This window comes from Podarcis liolepis, assembly GCF_965112155.1.
Source record: "Podarcis liolepis genome assembly, chromosome: 11".
Classification (NCBI taxonomy): domain Eukaryota; kingdom Metazoa; phylum Chordata; class Lepidosauria; order Squamata; family Lacertidae; genus Podarcis; species Podarcis liolepis.
In genome coordinates, this window is record NC_139565.1 from 18,840,833 (window position 1) to 18,867,814 (window position 26,982).

At 41.5% G+C, this 26,982-nt stretch overlaps 1 long non-coding RNA gene across 2 annotated transcripts; it reads right to left on the minus strand.

Annotated features, from left to right (window-relative positions):
- Positions 1 to 497: 497 nt before the first annotated feature.
- On the minus strand, positions 498 to 26,827 carry LOC310688326. Of its 2 annotated transcripts, XR_014516845.1 has the most exons (6): positions 26,696 to 26,827; positions 16,793 to 16,854; positions 14,741 to 14,814; positions 6,687 to 6,858; positions 2,020 to 2,100; positions 498 to 512 (listed from the first exon to the last, which is right to left on the minus strand). It is a non-coding gene; the product is annotated as an uncharacterized lncRNA (long non-coding RNA). The 2 variants fall into 2 exon arrangements; XR_014516846.1 differs by lacking the exons at positions 498 to 512; positions 2,020 to 2,100 and adding an exon at positions 5,350 to 5,746 and having other exon boundaries at positions 26,710 to 26,817.
- Positions 26,828 to 26,982: the final 155 nt, after the last annotated feature.

Here is a 26,982-nt window from a genome sequence, read left to right on the forward strand (position 1 = left end):
CGCAGCGTTGCCGAGAGGTAGTTTTCTTCGACGGAAGGGACGAGGAGGCGGCTGTTAGGGGAGAGAAACTCTTCTTGCACTCCCAGGATATGGAGCGCAACCGATGCCAGGTCATTCTCCGCACCCCATACAGACGTGACCGTCGATCCAGGTTCAAAGCCAGCCCCGCTCCCTCTCCCGCCGCACGTCTAGGATCCCCTGCCTCATTCCCTCGCAGGCACCGTACTTTAAATGGCCACGGAGAGATCGATCTTCCCTTGTCTTCAGCTGCTGGTTTAGGAGGACCCACTAATGTGGCACGTCCTGATCACAGAATGGAAGGGATCTTGATGATCTAGTCCAACCCCCTGCAATGCAGGAATATGTAGCTGTCCCATACTGGGGATCCCATACAGGATCGAACCTGCAACCTTGGCATTATCAGCCTCACGCTGTAGTCAGCCAAGCTATCCAGGCATATAAGTCATCTGGTAACAGTGGGGCCACCACCATCAATGAAATAGTGCACAATTCTGCAACAGGAAAAGATTACACAGAGAAAAGGAGGGTAACCCAAAAATGGAGTTAAGGAAAAGAGGGAAATTCTGCTGCTACATGTTCATCCAACTGCACACTCCAAAAATCTCCTATTTGACACAACTATTCAGATACAGGAACACTTTTTCCCTTTCTGTTCCGTTCTCACTCTTTTAAAAAGGAATGGAAACCTTATAAGGGTGTATCTTGTATTGTAAATTAGGATTATGGGAGTGTCCTCCTTGGTCCAAACCAGAGTGCCAATCTGCTCCATTCCTTGGTGGAATCTAATTCAAAGGTCAACCTGTAGACTGGTTCCAGTGTTCAAAACTCCCACTATTCTAGGCGCATTTTGCAACAGGGAATTTCAGCAGCGTGATAAGTTTCTGAGCTCTGGGCACAGTACTGCGCCTAAGATTTCAGATTAAAACTGCAGAGTGGAAGGAAAGGAGGACCTTTTTCTGCCTCCCCACTTCCAGCTACTCTCTCAAGACTGGAGAAGAGACCCTCTTAAGAATACTAGGGGGGTGGGCAGGGGAAGGACTTGACCATGTGAAAAAATGAACATAACATTTTAGCTGCAGTTCATTCATTTTCAGCTTGGTATTCTTGTTATAAAAAAACGCACCTAGACATTCTGTTGTTGCACCCATAACCTCGGTTTAAGGTGCCATTTAGCTCCTAGCTTTCATATCTCAGTTTCTAACACTGACTGGTTCACACATGCATATAAATATGCATTGCTTGATTATTGGACACGTGATGATTGACAGCTGAACGTGGCAGCCTACTCTGTTAAACAGCACTGCATTTGAGGTGTTGATGTCACCTCATATGAAACTTCCATCAATGGTGCTATATCTGTGACAGTCCAGTTATCACTTGATGTTGTCATCAAGGGATGAGCAAGCAGCGTGAGCCTGGCCCTCACCATCTTGATTATCTATGAGCCACAACACAGTGGAGGCTAGTCCTTTAAGGCTACAGGGGCGCTGTCCCACCAACTTGTCTGCTTTCAAATACATGGCTGCTTATGCAGTGAGGCTTGGACAAATTCAGTTTGTTATTCTCAGGGTTAACAACAATCATAGCAACAGCCGGGGTGTCTATGCAGACTTAAGGGAAAAGGGTAACTGAAAAAAAAACCCTATGTGGCAGCAGCAGGCTGGTAATACCAACAACAGAGGCTGTTTTAGGGTAGTGTGACCAGTGGGGTCACACTGGGCACTGTGCTGCAGGGGGCGCAAAACACACACATGAGTGGAGCATGAGAATCTGGGGGGGGGGGGGGCACGCGAATTTTAGATAGATGGCATCTCTGATTCCAAAGTGTTTGTCATGACCAGAAGTTAAGGACAACTTATCACTGCTTTACTACTGCTTTCATTACTGCATTACAACTGCTGGTTTTTCTTTTTCTTTTGCTGCTACAACAACTACATATCAGGCATCAATTTAGATGCTTTACAGAACACAGAAATTGTTCTACATAAGACTTCTTACCCAGAGAGTATTTTGCATGGACTGCTCCTATTGCAGTTGACAGTATCATCAGCTAAGCATCAACAATCACGACAACATTGGCTTGGAACAAATGAGAAAATACAGTTTGAATGCCTTGTTCTGAATAAGTTGTATATTATACTTAATAATGAGGTTTGATTTGGTTACCTTGGATATTTAACACTTTTCAAATACACATATGGCTCAAAGAGCAGGAAAAAACCCTTTAAAAGCAACATTACAATTATTTTTTCCAGACATTATGCTAAGTTCTTATAAGATTTTCTCATGACATGATCTGTATTATTATGTGGAATGAAGACTTTTAAAACCTATCTATGAATTCTGCCAAATCTATATTATTTATTTATTTGGATAATTTACATACCAATTACTTACAATAATCTCTAAATGGTGTTTGACTGTCTCTAAGCAGAGTGCTTTACATTTGTGTTAAAAAACTCATTTGATGCCATGCGAAAAAGCAACTTTTAACAAGTCCTTTCTTCATAAGGTTAACAAGGTCTGCCAACCTAGCAGTTTGAAAGCATACCAGTGCAAGTAGATAAATAGGTACTGCTGTGACGGGTAGATAAACAGCATTTCCGTGCGCTCTGGTACTTGTCACAGTGTCCTGTTGTGCCAGAAGCAGTTTAGCCATGATAAAGCTGTCTGCGGACAAACGCCAGCTCCCTCGGGCTGAAAAGTGAGATGAGCGCCAAACCCCATAGTCTCATTTGACTGGAATTAACCATCAAGGGTCCTTTACCTTTACCTTTTTACCTAACGAAGTCTACAAATAAATGAACAAAGGATTCTGTACACACCTGAAAGTAAATCCCACTGAACTCAGTGGGACTTGTTTCTGAGTAGACATGTAGAGGACTGCACTGCTAGTCTGTGATGCTGTACATTTTTACTGGGAAGCAAGTTCTTTGAAAACATTGGTACTTATTTCTGAGTAAACATGCTTAGGATTGTGCTAGAATACAACAGTTCAGGGGATATATGCACGGTCACAGTACATACTGGTAATTCTTGGTGCTGTCCTGATGATCGCTAGCACAGATTAGGTTGCAGGTTTGATCCCCATATTCCTGCAATGCAGAGGCTTGGACTAGATGATCCTCAGGGTCCCTTCCAACTGTATGATTCTATCAGCTCCATTAGCTTGGAGAAGGGTGGGGAACTGGATCTGGCTGGTAGGCTAGCTTCTTATCTCGCCTATACCCCAGGGCCCAGAGGTGGATTTAGGGGAGCATGACCGGTTTGCCCATACTAGGTGCCAAGCCAAGACAGTACTGCAGGGGTGCCGCAATGATTTAAAATGTAAGGCGAGAGGGCACCAATTTTTGGCATTGTACAGGGCACCACTGAAATTTGAAAGCCCAAAGTTCACCACTGCTGGGTCAGATTTGACAGGTGGGCAGAGCCACCCACCTGTTGATCACCTGATGTCACAATTACACCAGGTGATGCAATCACGTGATTGTCGAGACGTCAAAGTACCATGCAAGGCACTTTGCAAGGAGAGGTAAACTTGCCTCTTTTAAAGCACACTTTAATCATTCTGCTCTAATGAAAATCTGGTTACAGTTTGCTAGCTGAGAAGTGTGTTAAATGATCTGGAAAATGCATTTCCAGACACATTTATGGATCCAGCATTCCGTCTCTAGGTCAGGTACATAGCAACAACTGAATTGGGAGGAGAAAGCATGCAGTAGGATTTATTTTCATATATTTGAATACGGTTCCTTACAATAATGGCACAAGCTAGCCTCATGGAGCTTGTCTTTTTAATATCATGTATTTGGTTCCAGTTTTGGAAGCAGTCTTTCATTTTTCTTCCATATCCTTTCTAATGATGCGTGACCAGATAATGGACTCCGCCTAGATTGTCTGCTAATAGAGGTACAGCTGCCCAACTCTTTACATGACTGATGCATAGTCCTTGGAATTAAACATTAGAGAGCACACAACATTTCTTAAGAAATCTGCACAGATATCAGATTTTGCAGAATTCACATTTGGAAGCCAAATAAGATCTTTTGGGTGTGCAACTAACTCCAGGGTTCCTCATCCCAACTCAAACCAAAAGGAAAGATCACAAGACCACAGGATTTATCTTTCTCATGTTTTAGTGTAATTCTCACTAAGTGGTATAGTCAAGTAACAGGCTTATCAAGTACAATACTGTTTGTGAGAACCAGGCAACAGTAGTTTAGCTGCTTTATACTAATGAAGAGGCAATCCAATCTCATACAAACAATCACGAAATGATTGTGTTGTGTATCTTCTCAGCATAATTGTGTTACTCCTTGTAACAAGGGGTTAGCAAAGCAAGGACTCTGAAGTTTTGCAAAGAGTTGCAGGATGCCTTGTACAGCCTCTGTGTGAAGAGCACCTGTTCACTTGGTACTGGTCTGAATCTGTCAACTGATTCCACAAAGGCCACCAAACAGATGCCAGTCAAGTAATGACTTTCTGCCACTGTTGACCTAATACGGATGTGATCCAGTGACCCAAGGGGTGAAAGGTCATGTATCTTATTACCAAGTCCCTTGGCCACCACTTACCAGATTCAAATATCAGTGTTTATCGTTACGATAAATTTAATAATCTGACTCATGGATCCCAACAAGGAAAACTATCATCTTAAATCTAAGTGATGAATACAATTAATATACAGTAAATGTTAAGCCATCTAATCTGATAACCCCTGCAGTGCTTAAAACAATATATTTCAGGGTTTTTGTTTTTTTAAAGACACAGGAACTTTATCCAATGAGTTTTTGGCAATCAAAATTATTTCAGATTTGAAGCACTGACTTTCAATATTTAATTCCAGCTTTCTCCAGTATTCTTTCCCCCAAAGTAAAGTTACTCACTTCAAACTATCATTTAAAGAAGATTTATTGGCATAAACAGGGATGCACTGAAAGTCATCTCTGAGAGTGAGAGCAAAAGCAAGCTTTAAGTGCTGTGCAAATCAAACATAATGGCAAACCTTGTATCTTTTGGTAAAAATCACCATGTTCTATTAGTTACATAATAAATAACATGTAGTTATCATCTACTGGGGTGGCTGATATGCCCTGCATATCACACAGTATGACCTGTGTAGACAGAAGAGGCATGTTTCTTCTGATTGCCATTTGCTTAGCTGCTTCCGTTTCATAGCTGGGTGTGGGCAATTGAGTGTCAGGAAGCTGAACACTTATAGAAACCTGAGAGATCTTAGGAGACAGGGGGTAATATTGTCTCCCAAATAGTGTGTGGTGCCTCCAACCAATCAGCCTCCATGTTTCCTGAAAGGAAGGTCAGTATTGATAAAGTGGGAAAACAACGAGGAATTTATTTAACTAGGAAAGGGGAAGGAAAGGAAAAAGTAAGAGGAGCATTTCAGATAAATGTGGCATTTAAGAAAAGTTTTTAAATGCAACAAAATTAGAAGTGGAAAGAATCAAATAGGTTTTTTTGTGGGGGTGGGTGGGTGGGTTGCAAGTGACCAATTAGCTGTCTGCTGTGACACAGTGTGGGACAGGAATGCACATTTGGGCTTCTGTCACTCTCTGACTGTGGAGCTGTTGCAGGATGAATGCTCTGCGAGGGCAGAAGGCTACTGCTGTTGCAATCTCTTTCAGTGGCTCTTCTTCTTTCCCTAATAATCAGTTCTCTTTGTCTGAATTTTCTCACGGAGTCTGTCTTCCAGAATCTCCTCACAAATCTTCATGTGAAAACAACCCCAACAGTAGCAAAGAAGGGAGAAAGAGTCTGTTCCAGGCTTCCCTCAGGGGATTGCATTTCAAAATATTGCACTTAAATTAGACAGGGCAAGTAACACGAATGCAACATTTCTCTCTGGAGAGATTCTGGGCTACAAAATATCCAGGAATACCATGGACGGTTCTGGCACAGTATAATGTCCGGCAAACATTTTAACCCTGTCCCGGATATTCTGTGTGTGCATGTCAAAAGGATTGCTAGCATCTCTTTAAGCACCAGAGAGGGAGAGCATCTGTACATGCTCAGAGAGCAACACCTTTAAAATGAAGGCCAGAGAATATTCAAAAAGCCATGCAAAAGGAATTTTACTGACAGCAGCAGGAGGTATCTGGTGTCCCTCTGTTAAGTACATCTTGAAGAATTTGGAAAAGGTTACTTTAAAAAAATAAGGTTGACTGAGTCCAAACGAGAAGAGCAATTTTGGGGGTGTTTATCTATTAATATTCTTTGTGGAGACTGGATTCTGTCATGTTATAGTTCTTGATTCTGTGACAGTGCATCAAATATTGTTTTAATTCTGAAATGGCTGGTTTTATGTGATAAGGGAGCAGCCAGTAACAGGAAATTGATGACTGCTGTAACTAGGGCATCTCCTTCAATGATAAAATAATGGAACTAATCTTTTATATATTGTTCCACATTCATAATTGTATTTTCCCCCTTCTGAAACCACTTGCTGGTCTGGAAAGGAGAGGTATCAGAGGAAGCTGATGTCAGGAAGGAAAAGTAACAGAACTTTGTGGGAGGAATATTCAGTGCTTTATCTGGAAAAAATAGATTCATTCCTTCCCTCTGTCCAGACCTATCTGGATTACTAGAAAATCTATCTAACTGACAAGAAGGGGTAATTTGTGCCCTAGTGGCTTGGAAGGGGCCCTCACCTGCTTGACCTGGCTGTACTGCAATTCACAGCCCTCCTGGTCAGGAACATCCCAGATCCTGATGTTTCAAGGTGCAAACCTAAGACCTAGGAGCAGGCCCCGGCAATGTCATGGGTGGGCTCTGGTGATGTCATTAAACATGACACATTAGGCATTAACCGCAGTACAACACCTGAAAAGGAAGAACAGAGAACCTTGCACTTTTTCTTAAACACACTTCTGCCCGTCTATCATTTCAATTTTTCCCCATACCCAAAATTATTCCTTATGCCCATACCTAGGGTTTACAACTGGATTATTTTAGGGCGGAACAGGTCGGTACCTGGAAGCAAATGGGAAAAAATGCTAGTATGGGATTGGGAACCGGCAACCTTCGCCTTTGCCAACCTAGAGCCAGTGTGGTGTAGTGGTTAAGAGCGGTAGTCACGTAATCTGGGAAACCGGGTTCGTGTCTCCGCTCCTCCACATGCAGCTGCTGGGCGACCTTGGGCCAGTCACACTTCTGTGAAGTCTCTCAGCCCCACTCACCTCACAGAGTGTTTGTTGTGGGGGAGGAAGGGAAAGGAGAATGTTAGCCGCTTTGAGACTCCTGAAGGGGAGTGAAAGGCGGGATATCAAATCCAAACTCTTCTTCTCTTCTTCTAATGCCCTCCAGATTTTTTTGACCATAACGCTCATCAGTCTTAGAATGGTTGTCCAGAGCATCTAGGCTGGCAAAGACTGATCTAATATCTTTCTTCAGTTAGCACTGCACGCCCCCACTGTCACTCCAAGAGCCAATTGCAGTGTAATTGTCTCTCCTTTTTCCTGCACGATGCACTTTATTATAGTTCTCTCTTGACTAACAGCACATATATTGATGCCTGGTTTTGATCTTGTCCAACGACTGCCAAAGCAACATATTGCTGATCCTGCCCAGTATTCATGAAGACAATAAAAAAATAAATAAAAACCCTGCCTTCTTAATAGGCTAATGAAGCATATATTTTCCTCTCTTTTTGTCGTTAACTGGGAATCACAAGAGAACTGTAGACTTGAAAAGCACGTATCAGACAGTTAAACACAAGCACCGTGAAATCATTTTAATAGAGACTTAAGTCATGCCGGGGGACTAGTGTAATTCCCCAAAATAGCAATTTAATAGGAGGGAAATGGCTCCTTAGCTGAAACAAAATGGCCTAGAGAAATGACAGAATCATCATTACTTTTTTTCTACAGCTTTTCCCCATAGTATAATTGCCCACAAAAGAGGAATAGCAACCACGCTCTGATAACACATTTTGTTTTATTTTGATTCACAGAAGGGGAAAAAAGTATTTCACCATTCTCTAGCTTTACTGGCCTGATGAAAATGTGCTGAATTTGGTCGTCTGGCTAACAGTTTCTGTGGAAACCATGAGGGACAGTAGTTGAATTTATAAATAATGGCCAGCATGATGTTCCTAAACATGTAGTTCAAAGAATCAGGACTCTTATAAGGGCTTATTCACATAATGCATGTTCATCACTTGGTAGCTCACTACTCAGTGAGACAAACCTGAATGTATGAACTGCTTCCACTGCAAAGTATTGAGTTGAAGTCTCGTAGGCAATACAAAACCCCTCCTTTTGGTTTGAATCATCTATGATGGCTGTTTCACATGTTTGTAGTCACCAAGAGACAAAAATGGATGTGTGAACCAGGGCTCTAAATTCAGTGAAAACTATATTTGAATAATTATTCATATGATTCCAACATTTATACACCATCATTCTGAGACATAATCAAAATCTAGGATATAAAAAAGCCCAACAATACAACGCATGAAACAAATAGCAGTAAAAAGCACATTGTATAAAAGATGACAACAGATAAAGCAGTCTTAAAAGTGAGCAAAGAGGGGATCAGATATGCCCATCTTAAGGGCATAATCCTTGCAAAGATGCCACAACTGAAAAGGCCTCTCTCTTGTTCTCTTAGTTGCACTTCAGTTGGCAAAGAGACAATGAGAATGAGCAGGGGCTCAGGAAATGAGCAAGTTAATTGCAGGCTCTGGAGTTAAAGGGAACTTGGCCAGAACTAATTGCACTGAGAATCTAATCTACTGCTTAGTTCTCTTGGTATACATTGAGTTTGCTTGCTTAATTTCAGTAACATCTTATGTAAGGCGATTGAGGCTGGTGAGAGATGGTGTGAGATAGAGGGATGAGTTGGCCACTGTGAGAACAGGATGCTGAACTCGATGGGCCGTTAGCCTGATCTAGCAGCCTCTTCTGATGTTCAGTGTTGCTTGTAGCATATACATGCACCCATTTCTCTTTCTGTCCCATAACCATCCCTGATCAAACAGGTTTTCCACATTCTTGCAGCACTTGAAAGAAAAGCCAACTGTTCAACCAGAGCTTATGGCATGACAAAAGAAATCAGAGTGTGTGCACTGTGAGCAGTGTAGGCTCTATTGGACCACCTTAATTCTTTGGGAAATGGTGTGTCTCCAAATTCAGAGACACACATCTCGTTATGCAGCTCTCCAGTGGCAATCCATTTTTTAAAAAGGTTACGACGATATATCAGGTGTGAAGTGTTTCACTGACATAACTGACTTGCATGGGGGGAGAAGGCCAAAAGACTTGCACAGAACAATTCTATGCATGTTTACTTCGGTGTTAAGCCCCTGGGACTTTGGCTGTGCACACATTCTCATTTAATTTGCATTCAGTGCACTCCCACCACTGGTTTGGGAAGAGGTGTACACACAATGTTAGCTATAATCCCTATCTATCCTGTATCTAACCTGCGGGTTCTCATGAAATGCAGTGGCTGTGTACACATTAATGGCTTAAAACCCAGCTAGGGTATTCTTTTTCTCAATTTGGATTGATGCAGGATTGGGGAAAACCATATCAAAACACAATATTTCCCAAGCAAAAACAGGATAGATGGATAGAGTGTATATTGCTTCCAAAACCAGCAATGGGAATGTACTAGATGTAGAGTAAGCAGGCGTGTCTACATAGTTTTGATGTGTTTTCCCCAAACCAGTTTCAATCCAAGTTGAGAAAAAGAATGATCAGTTTTAAGCCACTAATGTGTACACAGCCTTTGTCACACGTTCACATGTTCACTGGGGGTTAATCCCACTATTGGACATGGTGGGACTTAGTTCTGAGTATAGGTTTCCAGGGATGCAGGTGGCACTGTGGTCTAAACCACTGAGCCTCTTGGGCTTGCCAATCGGAAGGTTGCCGGTTCGAATCCATGAGATGGGGTGAGCTTCTGTTGCTCTGCCCCAGCTTTTGACAACCTAATAGTTTGAAAGCACACCAGTGCAAGTAGATACCTAGGTACCATTGTGGCGGAAGGTATTTGGCATTTCTGTGCACCCTGATGTCCATCACGGTGTCCTGTTGCACCAGAAACGGTTTAGTAATGCTGGGAACATGACCTGGAAAGCTGTCTGTGGACAAATGCCAGCTTCCTCAGCCTGAAAAGTAAGATGAGCACTGCACCCCATAGTCACCTTTGACTGGAGTTAGCTGTCCAGGGGTCCTTTACCTTTTACCTTATAGGCTTGTCACCTCTTCCCATTTCTGTACTCTCATGGCAATCCAGATACTTCAATACTATACTGAAATAAGGGCTGTCAGCTATGCACCGTTGCCAAATACAGGTTTATCTTTGCTTGGTAAAGCCACAGATTGTGATGTTCTGCTGTCAAAGCAGTTGCTGCCCCCAATCCTGCACACATTTGCTTGTGTGAAGCAGTGGACACAGTAAAAAGAAAAAGAAAAAAGGAGAATCAAATACTGAAACACAAGTGCTTCGAAGAACAAGAACATCAATTCAGCAAACTCTAAAACAATAAAACCATCCATGCAGACTCTAAAAACAGCAAAACCATTTCATCAGATATAAAATTGATCTTCCATAAATGACTGAGTTGCACCTCAAGGAAAGCCTTCCTACACAAAAATGTCTTCAGTAGGCACCTGAACATCATTGCGCTAGGCACCTGTCCGATTTCAGCTGGTGATTTATTGCAGATAACTGGAGCTGCAACACTAAAAGTCTGGTTTCTAGTGCAGGCTAAGTGCACCTCTGGGGCATATGGTACTCTCATCCGTGCTCAATCCGAGAAGAGCAGTTGCTGGGAAGGGATATAGTGTACGAGGTGGTCCCTTAGATATCCTGGTTCCAAGTCACTTAAGGCTTCAAATGCTAAAAGCAGGGCCTTGAACTGTGCCATTGGTAGCCAGTTCAGTTCCTTCAGCACGGGGGTTATATGGTGTGATGGGATACCTCAGTCAACAATCTCACTACTGCATTCTGCACCAGTTGCACCTTCCAGGTTAACCCCAAAGGAAGCCATAAACAGAGCACTTTGTAGTAATCCAATCTTGAGGTTATCCACATCAAAAATATAGTGGCTGAGCTCTTTTGGTCCAGGAATGGCTGCAGTTGTCTTACCAACTGAAGCTGGTAAAAGGGACTACTAGCCACTGAGACTACCTGTGCCTCAAGCAGGGCTGCCAACTCCTGGGGGCTGAGCCCTTTTGGTGTCCCCAATATTTTTTGAGGGGCTGGGCCTCCCATGTCCCAAAAGACCAGGGGGAGGAGGAAGAGGCCAAATGTGGAGCCGAGTGCAGGACAGCTTCAGTGGCCAGCTCCTCCTCCTCCTGCTGCAGAGGGGGTCAAAGCAGTCTCCCACTTTTGGAGGCACCACCAGGAAAGCTCTGTGAGCCTCAGCCCCTTCATGCACCTGTCTGGCAAAACATGAATTATTAGTTTAATATCCCACAAATATCCTGCTGTTTGTGAGAGTAACCATGCTGGAGTGGACCACTTTAACGAAATGATTGCTGAAAGATCGCATGTTAGTGCAGCCTTCACCAATGATGCCCTCCAGCTACTTTCAACTATACACCCTATCAGCTGATGGCAGCTGTAATCCAAAACATACAGAGGGCACCAGATTGGTGAAGGCTGTGCCAGTATGTTACAATATAGAAGCAGCCTGTGAAGCATTTCTCTATTCAGATTCCCAGTATCCAGTCAGAGGCTATCATGGTTTTTTTCTACTAGTTATAGCCACTTTTGTAGAAAGAGAGCATTCGCCTGGAGTTCAGGTATGTCTGGGCCTTGCCAGGGCTCACTTGTGAGAACTAAATAGTCAGGAAGTGGCCCGTGCATCAGGGACATGTGTAGATCATGCCCTTACTAAACTAACCCTGATAATCTGGGAAGCCCCATAGACAGCCTTTCCAGATAGTCATTGGTCAGAGAAATGCAGCCAGAACCACTATAGAAATTCTATGAGCAGCAGGATTTTAAATTAACTCACCTATCAGTTTGCTTGTGGGAGGGGGTCTATTAAAATCCATTGTTTTGTACTTTTCCTCCACAATTTTGTGCCTGTTTAACATTATCTATCACTAAAATGTGGTTAATGTATAGGAAAATCGCTCTGCTAAAAGGTCCGTTTCCAGCAACTCCGTTTTCCCATCTCAGATTTCTGTTTTCTTGTTTTTTTATTATATGTTCCGAGATATTTTGGTGCTTACAAGTAAGAAAACATTCAAAAACCAATGTTTTAGATTAGGATTAATAATACACATCTGCTTTGCTTCTTCTTCTTCTTTTTTTCTAAAACCACAGAATCATGTCAATTAGCTCAATAACGTTTTAAAGGGCAGTCGCATTAAATTCAGACTGGAAAATATGGCACTGCAGTTAAATTTATCTGCCTTGATGCAGATAATGCCAGCATAATGTCATCTTTGGGAAGTTGTGCATCTATCATAAACTTATTAATAATATACCTAAGTACTTCTGAAGTGGTGTCACAAGGACTGGGTTATTAGTGGACTGGTACTGCTCCAGAATAAATGATTTTGTAGCCTAAAAGGAGAAAATATTTGGACAATATGTACTGTACTTATAAAGAGGCACAACTTGAACACCACAAACATTATTGGGTGTCTGAGGCACTGCAGATTTCCCTTCTTATATCTCATGAACTCATTGGCAGACACCTGTTTCTCTGTGAAGAGCTGATTCTCTGGATTGCAACCATTTAATCTCCTTAAAACTAATGTAATTCTGAATTGAAGAGAATATGGTATGAATTAAAGCAGCTGTTTATAGTTAAACTAATGGAGTCATGTAAATATAACCCATTCTTGCATCAGTTGGCAGCTTCAGGTGTGTGTGTGTGTGTGTGTGTGTGCGCGCGCGCACACACACACACACACATACACACACACACACACACATAGTGAATGTCCAAATTTGATTATTCACATGCAAATGTTCGCAGTTCCATGTAAATGTTGTGTGAATATCTGTACATATACTAGAGAGTTCTGAATATGTGTGTGTGCATACACAGATAGACAACACACACACACAAACTGCAGCGAATGTCCAATTTTTGGTATATAACATTCACATGCTGACAATCCCAAACAAATGTAACTCTCTGAAAAGTCAGAGATTTGCCAGTGATCAGGATCAGTCGCCTAAAAGTCATTGTCAACATTCACTTGATTATATCACAAAATGACGATATATATTCTACTTGAGAGTGTCTGTCTACAAAGTGGTCTCCCTAGCAAATCATTTCAAACTTCAATTAGCCCAAGGGAATCATAGAATCATAGAGTTGGAAGAGACCACAAGGGCCATCGAGTCCAACCCCCTGCCAAGCAGGGAAGATCTGCAAACATTTTCATGTACACGAGGAAGAACAAACAGGATGTATCCTCCAAGTATGAGCACAAAGAACGCATTTTGAAACTAAGTTGATGTTACTAAACATTTATTACATTTTATAGAGGGTGGATACAATACAGGTAAAGGTAAGTTTGAATGAGGAAATTAAGTGGCTTTGATCTTAACTTTTCCCATGACTATTACTGGGTTCATTTTTTCAGGATACAGCTTTCTGCACCACACTCACCAGCTCCCTCTTCCCTCCAAATGCTTGGGTTATGTTGCGGGGCAGGAGATGCAGATGGAGTGGGTGTTTGTGGAATAGGTGCTCTCCTTACATGAAAGGGAGCAATTTAGGATTGAAGCCATTGGCTTCATGGGCATTTAAAATGCAGCTAAATTCAAGACCACCAGCTCCATGTTTTATTACCTCTTTGAAAGTACAAGGAAAAATGCTACCCTACCAGTTATCACACTGGACTTTGCACACAATTTTTCCCATGCAGTGCAGTGACACTGGTGCAGTCCTGCTGCTAATTCTTTGGTCTGCCTTTGGCACAAGCAATGGTGCAGAAAGAAATCTGCATGGATGACTTGCATGTATCAGGTTTGCTAAGTCAGTATACCTACCTAAGCAGTTTCCCACTTAGAAGCACCCTTAATCTGATTTAGCTTTCTTTGGATTTTGCTCAGTGCCTAATGAAGGCAGAGTTTAGCTTTCAAATTTCAAGTTTGGGATTAGCTGCGGTGAAAAGGGGGTGCAATGAAATTGCCTGTGTAATTTCAGATCTGGCAAATTTGACCTAGAAACACCAACTTATTTTTTTTAAAAAAAGAACGACATCACATGTCATTTTCCCAGAATTATTTAGAACCACTTTCCCCCCATTTAATTGCCAGTTCTAAAAATCTCTCATGATGTCACTGAAATAATGCTTGATGTCAGTTCCTACACACAACATAAGCAGCTTTTCATCTGGCCACACTTGATTAACTTTGTGTATCCTTTGTGGTATGTATGGGAAAGAATGAAACAACCTGGCTGGAACTGTGATTTGATTAAAAAAAGGAAAAGAAAGGCAAAACCTAAAACCCCGAAAAACACTGAAATGGCTTTGCTTTGGTGACTTCATTTTCAGCTTGATGAAACTCAGATCACTTATGGGAATGTCCCGGACAATTTCAAAATATTGTGGCAAATTGAGGAAGACATAAAGAGGGCTTGACTCTATAAGACATTTAAAATAATCTAATCTACAAAGTGGAATGAATCAGCATTTTGGCAGCTCTTTAAAAAACACACACAGTACAAACTAATTCCAAAAGTTTAGGGTTGGGGGAAGAGAAAATCTAAATCTCTTACCTTTTCAATGTCTGTAGCACAATGATCCCCCCCCCCCCAAATGCACTCTCTTTTCAGGGTCAATCCAAAATCATCTAGGAAGAATGCAAATAAGGAAATTAGCTTTTGATGGCTGCAATCCTAAACACACTTGCTGGAGAATGTCCCACTGAACTTACTTCTCCATTTATGTATAGGATTGCAATGTATGAGACAGACCTGGATTTTTGCACATTTCCTACCGGTGCAAGAACTCTGGTGTATGCATAACTTCCCCCAGGCCATAAAATGGTTCTTCACATTTATTTCAACTTAGGCATCTGATCCATCTGCAGACAGATTTGCTGCCTCTGTAGAAAGGAATGGAAACTCATGTACAATGAGACACACAGTAACATGCAGTTGTGAGAAGATAATAAAGACCTAACCCTAACCCTAATGCAAAATAGATGCCCAAGACACAGGTAAAGGAACAAGTTGTAGTGAAGGTGAATGGAATACACCAAGAGAAAGAATTCATGGGAAGAGAGATGGACTCCTTCAGAACTTCAGCATGAGATGACCTGGTAGTAAAGAACTTGAAAACAAGGTTGAAAAACTTCTAAACACATTTACTACAGAGTAAGCCCCAATGAATACTGTGAAACTCACTCCTGAGTAAAGATGTGCAGGACTGCACTGTTGGCTGCTTAACAAGGAGAATCCAAAATATCTCTTTTCTTATTGCACATATAGTTTTATTCAGTGGAGTTTCCCTAAGTGGAAGGGAGAATTTGGGGGCAATATTTGGGCATATATTGAATGGGTGTGCCAGACTGGGTCAATTAGTTTTGCACATCTGTGAAATCTAAAAGCAGAACGCAGGTATGTTAAAGCTCAATATGATATCAGCACAACTGAAATTGAAGACCTCCAAATATGACCATTTTTATGTATCTCAAAATGTCACTTTTCAGTGGGATGAATCCCTGGATTTGGGAGTCAGACAAAATCATTGGGGAAGAAACTGAATTACTTTTAGTTCAACATGGCTGTGAGAATCAGTATGAAGTATAGTCTTGACTCCACTGAAATTAATAGTTCATTTTTACAGGCTTCAGAAAGGCGACAATGTGATTTTGCTTCTTGTTTCAATATATGCACCTATTTGTACTTTGTTTAGCTGCCTGGATATCTACTATAAAATATATGAATTTAAAAATCCACAGCTTGGTGGTTGCCAACAACTCTACACCCTTCTCTTTATCTTTTGCATGCCATTTTGTCTTATTCATTTTGCTTTATGTAGTTCTTGCTGGTTTATTTTTTCTCATTTCTCTTCAATTATATATTGAATTAACCACTTCTTACAATATTCCTTATATGACTTGATAATTCTTCTTCCCACTTTGCCTTGGCCCTTATCCCTTTCAAATCCTATGCAATTATTTTATTGTTACCTTTCTTGCCAACCCATTTTGCACATTATTGTTCAACACCATATTTCAACGTATTTTTTGTCCATGCTTTTCATCCGTACACAGTTTTAGACATATTTGTTATATGATCTGTATTGTTTTATTGGTACTGTTGCTGAAGGTCTGTCATGGCCTTTCGCTAGAACAATAAACTTATATTGATTGATTCGTCCTCTCAACAGGTGTTCCTTCCTATATTTTTCTGAAATATATATATATATATATATATATATATATATATATATATATATATTTCTGAACCTTATATATTTTTCTGAACCTATGCTTTTAATTTCTGCTCCTGGGGCTATAAACTTTAAATGGGTCTGAATATTGATGGATAAAATAAGTGGGAGATATTAATGATGGCAATCACTTGGTCTATTAATAGCATGGTAAATGAACCAATGGGATTTGGAAAGCTAAACAGGATTATCAATCTTAAAACATTTGGGTTCTAAAAGCAATCCTGTAACATCTGATTTATTGTATCTTTACATTTTGTTCACTTCGCTCTCCAAATATTTCACATACCTGTGGGTGTAAATGCAACATTTCATGCCTAACTTCAAGTATACTCACAAACAATTTATTTACTTAAAAGCATTTTTTCCACCTCTGACAAAGAGTCCTGGAGTGGCTTTCAAAGTAGACAGTCCCTACCCGCAGGCTAACAATCTAAAAGACATGACACAGAAGGAGAAAGGGATTAGGAGAGAAAAAGAAAACAAGCAAATTTAGACACCAGTAGAGCTTTAAGCTCATTTTGTCCTATTGAAGAAAACTAGCGTATTATTATTATTATTATTTGAACCAATTACTTATCTGGGCTGAGCAATCATAGAATCATACAATCGTAAAATTGGAAGTGACTCCCAAGGGTCATTTAGTCCAACCCTCTGTAATGGAGGAATCTCACCTAAAGCATCCATGACAGTAGCATATTTTCCTTCTTTTTTTTGCAGGGAGTGTAAGAAGAATAGGAAGGCTGTGAAATGGGCCTGTGAAATGATACAGGCTGCAACATATAAACTCCAGTGAGTCATAAAAAGGTCTTCAGAAAAGGCTTGTGCAACGTGTTACGCAGGGCATTGTGCAAATGGAACAATTTATTTGGATTCAGGGTCACTTTTCCACCCAGCGCTCTTCTGCATGGTCAGAAGAAACCCTTTCATGGACAGAAGAGCATCTTTGGTTTTTCAAGGGTGTCTCATGATGTGCCCACATTTTTAAAATTGCAGATGTTTATATAATCATTGTGTACCAGATTATTTTTTTAATGCACCACTAATCTTAATTTTGTCCTAAAAGTGGATGGGAGCAGCTCACACATTTCTGCTGAAAGAGGAAGAGCCAGGTCTGACAGTTTCCCTACATTAAAAAGTTGCAGGAGAGCAGGGCAGTCTGCCCGTTCTGCAATTAAGTTGGAAAAGTAAGCAGATCTGGCTTGTTTCAAACGTGCCTGCACACATTTATATGTCTCAAACCTCTAAATGTACACGAAGTCAAGAAGCCCTCAAAGCGCATTTAACTTATGGTGTATAGCCTTATTTAATGTTCTCCATATATCAAGATTAGAATACAGGAGTAACTGCCAATAAGTGGAGTAATGGGTGAACTTTGATTAGTAGTGAAAAGTCCAACCTATGTTTGCATAATGGGGACTGATCACTATCCTTTCACCAGCTGAGGTCATGTTCAAAAGAAGCTTTGCATTCAGCTAACAGGTTGCTTCATAACAGGCCCAATCCAGGACCGCAGCAGAATTCCAGAGTACCCAGAATAATTGCAGGCTAGTGTGAGTTGGAAGGAAAGCAAAGAATGGTAGGTGTATGTTTGAATGGAGACGAGATTATCAACTCCACAACCTTTCTCTCTCAGAACCATACACTATCCAACCCGTTCAGTCTCATATAACCTCCCTATGTGCGAAACAGTAAAATAGTGATATACAGTATGGCATTCAGAGATGAGAAACAGGAGTTAAAACTCCTTAGTGAACAGGCACATATTTGGGCTATTCAGATTTTTCTCCATTTTATACTGTAGAAAGTTAATCTAGTCCAGAAATGAATCAATTTCCTTTGACTATGCCCTAAATCTGAGAGCAACTGATTCTAGATGTTCATTTTCACTGTGATTATATGGTTGAACCCTCAACTCAGAAGAAATATTTTACGTGACTCTTTCTTTGCTGCCAATGCTGCACAGCAAATGTTTACTTTGCCCCCTATGAAATGTAGTCATTTTGGTTGTTGGTTTTTTAAAATCTGTCCTCCATCTCCCATCATGCCCCCAGATTCACTAATACCAATGAGAAATGTTTCCCTTGGTGCCAGAAGACATCAGCTGAGGGGCTCTTGGTATCTATCTGCACTTCATGCCATTGACTTTGGCTCCCCTTCTCTTTGTTTCAGCAGATGAATTTCCCATTTTAATCTCTTGGGTTTCTATATTTCATTTTAGAAGCCAAATACACAGTATCTCCAAGTTTTCTGTTCTATTGCCAAGATTTTGCATGAGAACTAGAACAGCTTCCACAACCTCTGAGATTTACATCCCAATATGTTTCATGTCCATGTCAAAGGGATTTCTGACAGTTGGGAAAACTAGTTAAGACTCATTGTTTAATATGTCTTCTTTTCCGTGAGCCCTACCTGTTCCTTCTTCTGAATCACCTCAAAGCTAACAGAAGATACTTATGGCTGAAACTTACTAGTTTATGGAGCTCATAGGCTTTGCAGAAGCCAGGTGTACAAGGCCAAGTGAACAAAAAACATCTGCATAAATATCTCCTTTGACATCCTGGAGTAAGTATAGCAGAACATCAAATGTCTAGAGAGTTTACACCAGACTGTAATACCCTACTGTCATCCAATATGAAAATCATATCTTCCAGGTTTAGGACTGGCTTGTAAAAGAACAAAACATTTTTGTTGGCATCCGTCTGTCTTGGGAGACAACGGAGGAGTTTGGGTTGGATTTGGATTTGGGGTTGAAGTCAAACTGTTGGAAAGTTACAGCACCTGCTGTGGCTGTAGGGACCAATACAGGAGAGAACAATACATGTAACTAGTTAAACATGTTTACCAATATCTATCGATATCACAAAATAGCAAAGGAGATTGACTGAAATTGAGCTCATTTTACAGACATTACTCATAACAACCCCATTGGCTTCAAGGGGGATTACTCATGTAAGTGGCTTGGTCCTATAATACTTTATTTTCCCATTCATTTGTTTCTCAATGAGGCTTTAGTTTGATGATATAATATATTCAATTAATATAAATATTCAATTAGATTTCTTTCAAGTGGTTGCTATCAAACATACAGTGTCAGGTTACAACTTTCTATTTCCAGCTAATAATTTTTCAAACCAGAAGCCTGGGGATTTATTTATTTAAATATGCATTTCTTCTTTGAGTTGTTGCTGTTGCTGTTATTATTATTAAACAAAGAGGTTACATTTTCTTTCCTGTGGAAAGATTTATACAATGATTACAACTTCTGGATCCCTTAGAATAAGTTTACAAGATTGTTTATTTTGAAAGAACTCTTCTTTCAGTTCTAAGGTCCATCTGACCAAATCTAGACACTGGCAGAGGAACAGGGGTGTGGGGGGAGTGCACCGCCCCCGGCGGCACAATCCTGGTGGGTGCCATCGTGGCTGCCCCCTCTAGCGCTGTGCACCACGCCCCTGCAGGCATTGCGCCACGCCCCCAGGATACGCGCCACGGCCCTGTGGGCAGCATGCCACACCCACAGGACATGCGCCAGTCACGCCCTCACCTGCTCTCCACACACCCCCGCCAGAGCTTGAAGCTCCGCCACTGAATCTAGGACATAAGTAGATGAAAAGAGTTCCTGGATACAGTAATCAGGGGCTCTTTCCTCACTTCTGTTGTCACATCAGAGAAACTGACTGTGCATACAGTACCATGGTCAGTTCCCTGGTTAGTTCCCTGGTTAGAAACATATGTGCCCTAAAGGATATTACTTCTTTATTGAGGTACTAATTATTCTTTCATGAAGCAATATTTTAAAGTGATACAAAAGTTAGTGTTTCAACTAGATGATTAAAACTGAAATACTGGAGCCTAACAGAGATAGCTCAATTTCATTTACATTTCCACAATTGCAAACAACGAAACTGCCTTTTACTGAGGGTACTATAGCCATATTGCCTACTCTAGCTGGCAGTGCTCCAAGGTCCCAGGTCAAGGGTTTCCCCCAGTCTGTTCTCCAAAATCGTTTTAAGATACTAGAGGTGAAATCTGCCAACCATTGGCATGCAAAGTGTATGTTCCATAACTGGCTATGAAACATGTGCTCTATTTCCTCAGGCAATGTAGGTCCATAGGTCTCAAGTATCCCTCACTATGAGGAATATGTTGAATGTAGCTCAGCTTATGAAACTGTCCCATCTTACTTACTTCACTGGTTTTGCAAAGTCCTCACTTCTTACTAGTCATTAAGACCTACATTTAAGCAGTTTTCCTTACTGAATTCTTCTTCAAGTTGAAGGTCACAGTTCACATTCTTTTAGCTTGGACTAAAAGGCATTGTTGTTGTGCAAAGCATGTAAGAGAAAATGAGTTGATTTTCTCCTTCCATTTGCAGAAGGAACTGAGATCCAGCAGAGGCTAGAGGAAGAGCAGAAGCTGACATTGCTGCAGATCCTACACTGTTTTGGAAGGCCTCCCCACCCATCTTTTCATGGAATACAGGGGGAAGGAGAAATGGGCAAACTGGTCATTATTCCAGGGGAATGTAAAGTTCAATCTCATGTTATCCAGAGCGAGAGCACAGGCAGCCATTTTCTTTATGCATCATCCTCTCTTTGGGTGGAGCGGCAGGGAAAACTGGGCCCACTGAGGGGAAGAAACACAGGATTCTGCCTTAGACCAATTCAGGTCATTGCTCCATCTGGCTTACTATTGTCTATGCCTTGAGTCAACAGAAGTGTAGTGTCCAGATCAAGGGAAATAACAGTACTACTCTATTCTGCCTTGGTCAGACCACAGCTTGAGTACTGTGTCCATATCTGGCCAACAGAATTTCAGAAGGATATTGACAAGCTGCAACATGTGCAGAGGAGGGTGACCAAGATGATCAAGGGTCTGGGAACCAAACCTTCTGAGGAATGGTTGAAAGAGCTGGGTATGGTTAGCCTGGAAAAGAGGAGAGAGGAGATATGATATCTATCTTCAAATATCTCACATGGAAGAGGGAACAAACTTGTTTTTGTCTCCTCTGGAGGGTGGGACTTGAACCAATGTCTTCAAATTACAAGAAAGGAGCTTCTGACTAAGCATCAGGAAAAAACTTTCTGGTCTCCCTTGGGAGGTTGTTGACTCTCCTTCCTTAGAAGCTTATAAGCAGAAGTTGGATGGCCATCTGTCATGGATGCTGTAGCTGAGATCCCTGCATTGCAGGGCGTTGGACGAGATGACCCTTGGGATCCCTTGCAACTCTACAGTTCTATTATTCTATGAGTCTCCAGTGTGACCCCGGTGGGCATCATGATGCCATCAGACACCACCGTTGTGTCATCCATTACTTCTAAGTTTGCAAGCCATGTGATTCACACTACTTCACAGGTCACAATCTGAGCCTTCTGTTGAAGGATCTTCATGCCCATCAGGAAAATGCTGGACATCCTTTTTTGTAACACGATTACATCATCTTCTAGCTTCAAAAAGATGTGAACTGTGAACTCCTGCCTACATGCAACCCAATCCATTGGCTGTGCCAAGCAACCTGCTAATTGAAGCTAACTTACCAACAAAGATACAAAATCAATTTGTTTGTTTTCTTCTTTTCATGTATGAATTGCTCCTTATGAAACATCTCAAGGTGATTTAACAGTAAGTATATGATGCTTAGGTTTTAGGGTAAATGGGATGTCCTGGGGGGAGGAGCGTTAAGCAGGTTTCATTTATGCAAGGTACCTTGTACAAAAAACTGGAAACCAGGTTTGCTTCTTCTTACTGAACAATTGTGTAGAATAGTGCTGGTAAAACTCTCCTTTCAAGTACAGTGGTACCTCGGGTTACATACGCTTCAGGTTACAGACTCCGCTAACCCAGAAATATTACCTCGGGTTAAGAACTTTGCTTCAGTATTCTGTACCCATTAGCTAAAGTGGTGCTTCAGGTTAAGGACAGTTTCAGGTTAAGAACAGACCTCCAGAATGAATTTAGTTATTAACCCGAGGTACCACTGTACAAGGTCCAGAAACCTAATTGTTGTTTTTAAATGGCTGAAATAAATAAAAGTACATCAAGGTATAGCCTAGCCCCCTATATCCCCACCCCATGGCCACAGCAGGTTTGAAAACACAAAATGCTATAATGGTGTGCAATCCACAATGGGCCACATCCATCAGCAGCACTACTGCAAATATTTTTCAATGAAATGGTCTTATAAGGAGCTGGCAAAGGTGAAGCATTCCCCCCCCCCCCCGGTTCGGTTCTCACCATTGTTTTGAGTCTCATTTCCTAATTAATGACAGTATAATTTATTCCTCATGTTATTAAAAGACAACACTTTTGAAGAAAATGACAATGTTTACCTTCCCTGGGAACACTGGTTGCTTAAGACATAAACACATTGCCAGGATGTTTATAAAATAACTGCCAATTAGAACTTTGAATTAAAAAAGGTTTACCAGCCTGAATCTACAGATTCAGATCGGATGAAAAGTATGAAATGAAGTAGTTTGCACTTCATCTCTTGCTTCAGTCTTATTTTATGGCTCTCTCTTCTCACAACAGTTGTGAATATAGATGGGATTTACAATAGTACTAAGCTCTCCTACCAAGAGACACATATAAAACTGTCATTGGGCAGCTCATGCTGTCTGAAGTTAGTGGATGTTGACAAAGAACATTGCTAAGACTTAGAAGGCACTGAATTTTCTTCCAACTCAGAGTGAGACAAGACTTGGGCCTGGGGGAAGGGAGTTATTGGCGAGTTTATTTAACTGTTCACTATAACCTCCTTGTCTCGACAAGCATCCAGGACTGGCAATCTTAAGAATGACTTTTTTCTCACTTGTCAACTTGATGGAAGGAAAGACCTTAAAAGAAGAGCTCTCTAAAAAGCTAATTTGCTAGAAGCCTGTGCATGTAATGGGTCCGATGTAATGATTAGAATGCTAATGTTTAAAAAAGCTTGAACATTTTGGAACACAGTGGAATATGGACTTTATCAAGCTGATGTTTTAATGAGGAGAAAAATGCCACCAGTTGTCTTGCCAAGCCAAAATCTTTCTGCTTCTAAGAATACCATTGACATGTCCCTAGATACAATCAAAGAAACATCTGCACTGCTTCCAGGCTGCTATTGTTGCTGCTAGAAACCAGGGACGTATTCAGACATATGCAAAAATGGACTTTGGAGTAAATCATCATCAGATAGACGTTTTAAAACCTGTGTTTGAATCCCCAAAGCTATAAGTTTTGAAGGGGAAAGAAGACATCTAAGACATAACAGAACATTGACATTAATTCATCTAAGCAGATTTGATAATGTAGGTATGATTTCCTAACATTAAAACATGTCTGCAAAACCTTTAATTTGTTATAATTCATTGCTATATTCTGATATAATTCCTTGACTGAGAGGAAGAGACTTGAGAATTACAACCACATGAAGTCTAGCATGCTTTTAAAGATATTTTGTCTTCCATTCTCTGGAACTATTTTTCATCAAGGTATCTAGTAAAGCATGCTAGAACTCAAGTAGTTGCAGCCTACAAATCCCTTCCTCTCTAGCAATCGTAATGAAGCTAATGCACATAATTACAAACTACGTTGTTTATGGACTGAAACTGAAGCTTCATTTGCTTCAAGCTGTATTAAATGTAGCTTTATATCTATGTGAAAGAGTAAAGCAAAAGGGAAGCTATATCATCTACTGTACCTTCCGAGTTCTTCATTGCACAGATGTAAGCCAGTTGTAAATATCGTGTTTCTTACTGTATTTTAGTGCTTCATTTTAAAGCAACACAGGAACAAGTAACAGTAGTATAAAACATGGCTTGTAACAGTGCATAAAGAGTAAACATTTACAATGTTGGAAGGAATGCCGTACAGTAAATATAGACAAACCACAGTGTTTGGACATTAAAGGTTATTTGAATGGTATGTCAAACATATGTAATCTTTAGAGCAGAGAGCCAGGTTTTCGTGCTCAGATTCAGGGCAATGGGAAGCACAGGTATTTGTGGCACATTTATTTTGTGGTTATTCTACTAACCAGTGATTTTGAGAAATTTACTACCTGATATATTTTTTGAGTTCTATCCAATGAAGTTGACCAGTTAGTGCAAAGACTTCTGTGTGCAACATATTGCAGATATTAATACTGTGCAGTTTGAAACAACCGGGTGTATAAAAACTGACTCCTTTTGGAAACGAAGCAGCCCAATGAAGAGTGAGCCTGATCAGTGGTCACAATATAGAGTACTGGTGTGGCTACATAGTGGTAGAAGGGGAATGAAATGGAGCATTCTGAAATAGGGAATATCTAGCTGAAATGCTAAACTGGAACAATAACATTTTGTTGTACATCCCACTTTTGAATCCATCATTTGAACCTTTTAAAAAGAATGACTAAGTGAAACTTGGTCAATTTGTCCATTACAACATATTTAAAGCTTGCTTTTGCCTTTGCCTTCAAAGAACTTACTTACCATAAACTCCTTTACCCCCATGCACCAATTTGATTGTGATGATCTAAAATTTCTGGCAACATTGCCTCTTCATAACATAAACGTAATCTTGCAATAAATCCCCTCCATGTGTGGAGTTAGTGACATCAAATGGGTTTTGCCATCTTTACAGCCCCCCCCTTTATATGACTTATAAATTAATCTTATTCCAAAGATACTTTAACTATCAGTGCTTACACACTGCCAAAGTAAATTTAAAACAGATTCTACCATATTCTATTTTAAAATAAAAAGGTGACTAAGGGGTTGCGCCACTCATCTCACTTTTCAGGCTGGCGTTTGTCCACAGACAGCTTTCCAGGTCATGTGGCCAGCATGACTGAACCACTTCTGGCGCAAGGGGACACCGTCACGGAAGCCAGAGCGCACGGAAATGCCATTTACTTTCCCGCCGCAGTGGTACCTATTTAACTACTTGCACTGGTGTGCTTTCAAACTGCTAGGTTGGCAGAAGCCAGGACAGAGCAACGGGAGCTCACCCCGTCACGGGGATTCGAACTGCCGACCTTCCGATCGGCAAGCCCCCGAGGCTCAGTGGTTTGGATGCGGCTAGCTGTTGTTTGGGGACTAAAACTCCCAAACCTCCCCGACCCCTGATCCTGCTAGCTAGGGATGATGGGAGTTGTAGTCCAAAAAACCCAACAACTGGGGACCCTAATCCTGCTTTTAGAGGCGGAATAGTTTAGAGGGACCAGACTTTTTCCAACCACCCCACAGGACATGGGCGCAGCCAGGATTTGTGTTAGAGGCTGCATGCCTTTTGTTAGGGGATGGGGCAGAGCAGAAGCTGTTTGCTATGCCTTTTTATTGATTTTTATTTATGGGTGTGTGTGTGGCAGCATGCCCCAGGAGCAGGGCTGGATTTAGGTTTGATGAGGCCCAAAGCTACTGAAGGTAAAGGGGCCCTTTATATGTCCAGCTGTCCTTTGTCAACAACAAACTGTTGCTGTTTTGTGTTTAATATGTGCTATACAGTGGTGCCTTGCAAGATGAAAATAATCCGTTCTGTGATTCTCTTCGTCTAGCGGTTTTTTCGTCTTGCGAAGCAAGCCCATTGAAGGATTAGCGGATTAGCGCTATTAGAGGCTTTTAGCGGCTTATCTGCTGATTGGATCAGCTGATAAGCGGCTTAGCGGCTTAGAAAAAGGGGGGGGGGAGGGAAAAAAAACCAGCAGGAACTCGCAAGACATTGTCGTCTTGCGAAGCAAGCCCATAGGAGATTCGTTTTGCGAAGCACCTCCAAAACGGAAAACCCTTTCGTCTAGCGGGTTTTCCGTCTTGCGGGGCACCACTGTATGGTAATTTATGGACCTCATAGGTATGCAAAGCCATTTGCACATGTTGCCATGCAACCAGTCCATGCAGAATGTAGGCACCCTATATAGAGAAATGAGCAAACCAGGGATATTTTAGGAAGCAGGCTAGCAGGCACGGCCCATTACATCACAGGAGCCTACACAACACAAAACAGTTGCTGCATATAGGTTTTATTTTATTTGTTTTTTTTAATCTTATATTTTGGAAATGTGCATCGTTAGTTTTTTTTCCCCTTTAAAATTTTTGCCCCCCCCCCCCAAAGAGTGGGGCCCTAAGCTATAGCTTGTTTGGCTTATAGGTAAATCCCCCACTGCCCAGGAGCAGCGATTTGACGAACCAAGCGGCAGTGTGACCAAAGCCTTTTTTTTGTTTTTGTAGCGCTCTGGGGAATTATTTTTTTTTACCATTCGTGATTCAATTCATCTGGGGCCTAAAGAGGCGCACAAGGAGGCCTAAAGTTACCTCAGACGACACACCCAAACTACCAACCAACGGGCCTTCAGGGCTTCTGAGGCAGAAAGCAGCGCGGAGCGGAAGCCGCCTGCCCCTGTTGAGGCAGCTTCCCTCCCTGACAGAAAGCCCGGCGAGCTCGGGCCGTTTCCGAGTCCGAGGCCCCGCTGCTCCGCTCCGCTTCCTCAGCCCTGAAACGACGCGTCTCCGGCTCGCTCCGCCTCCTGCCACGGTGTCCGTTATTGGGGGGGCTGTGGGGCCTACAGAGCCGAGACGCGCAGGCGCCGGGAGCCCGGGGG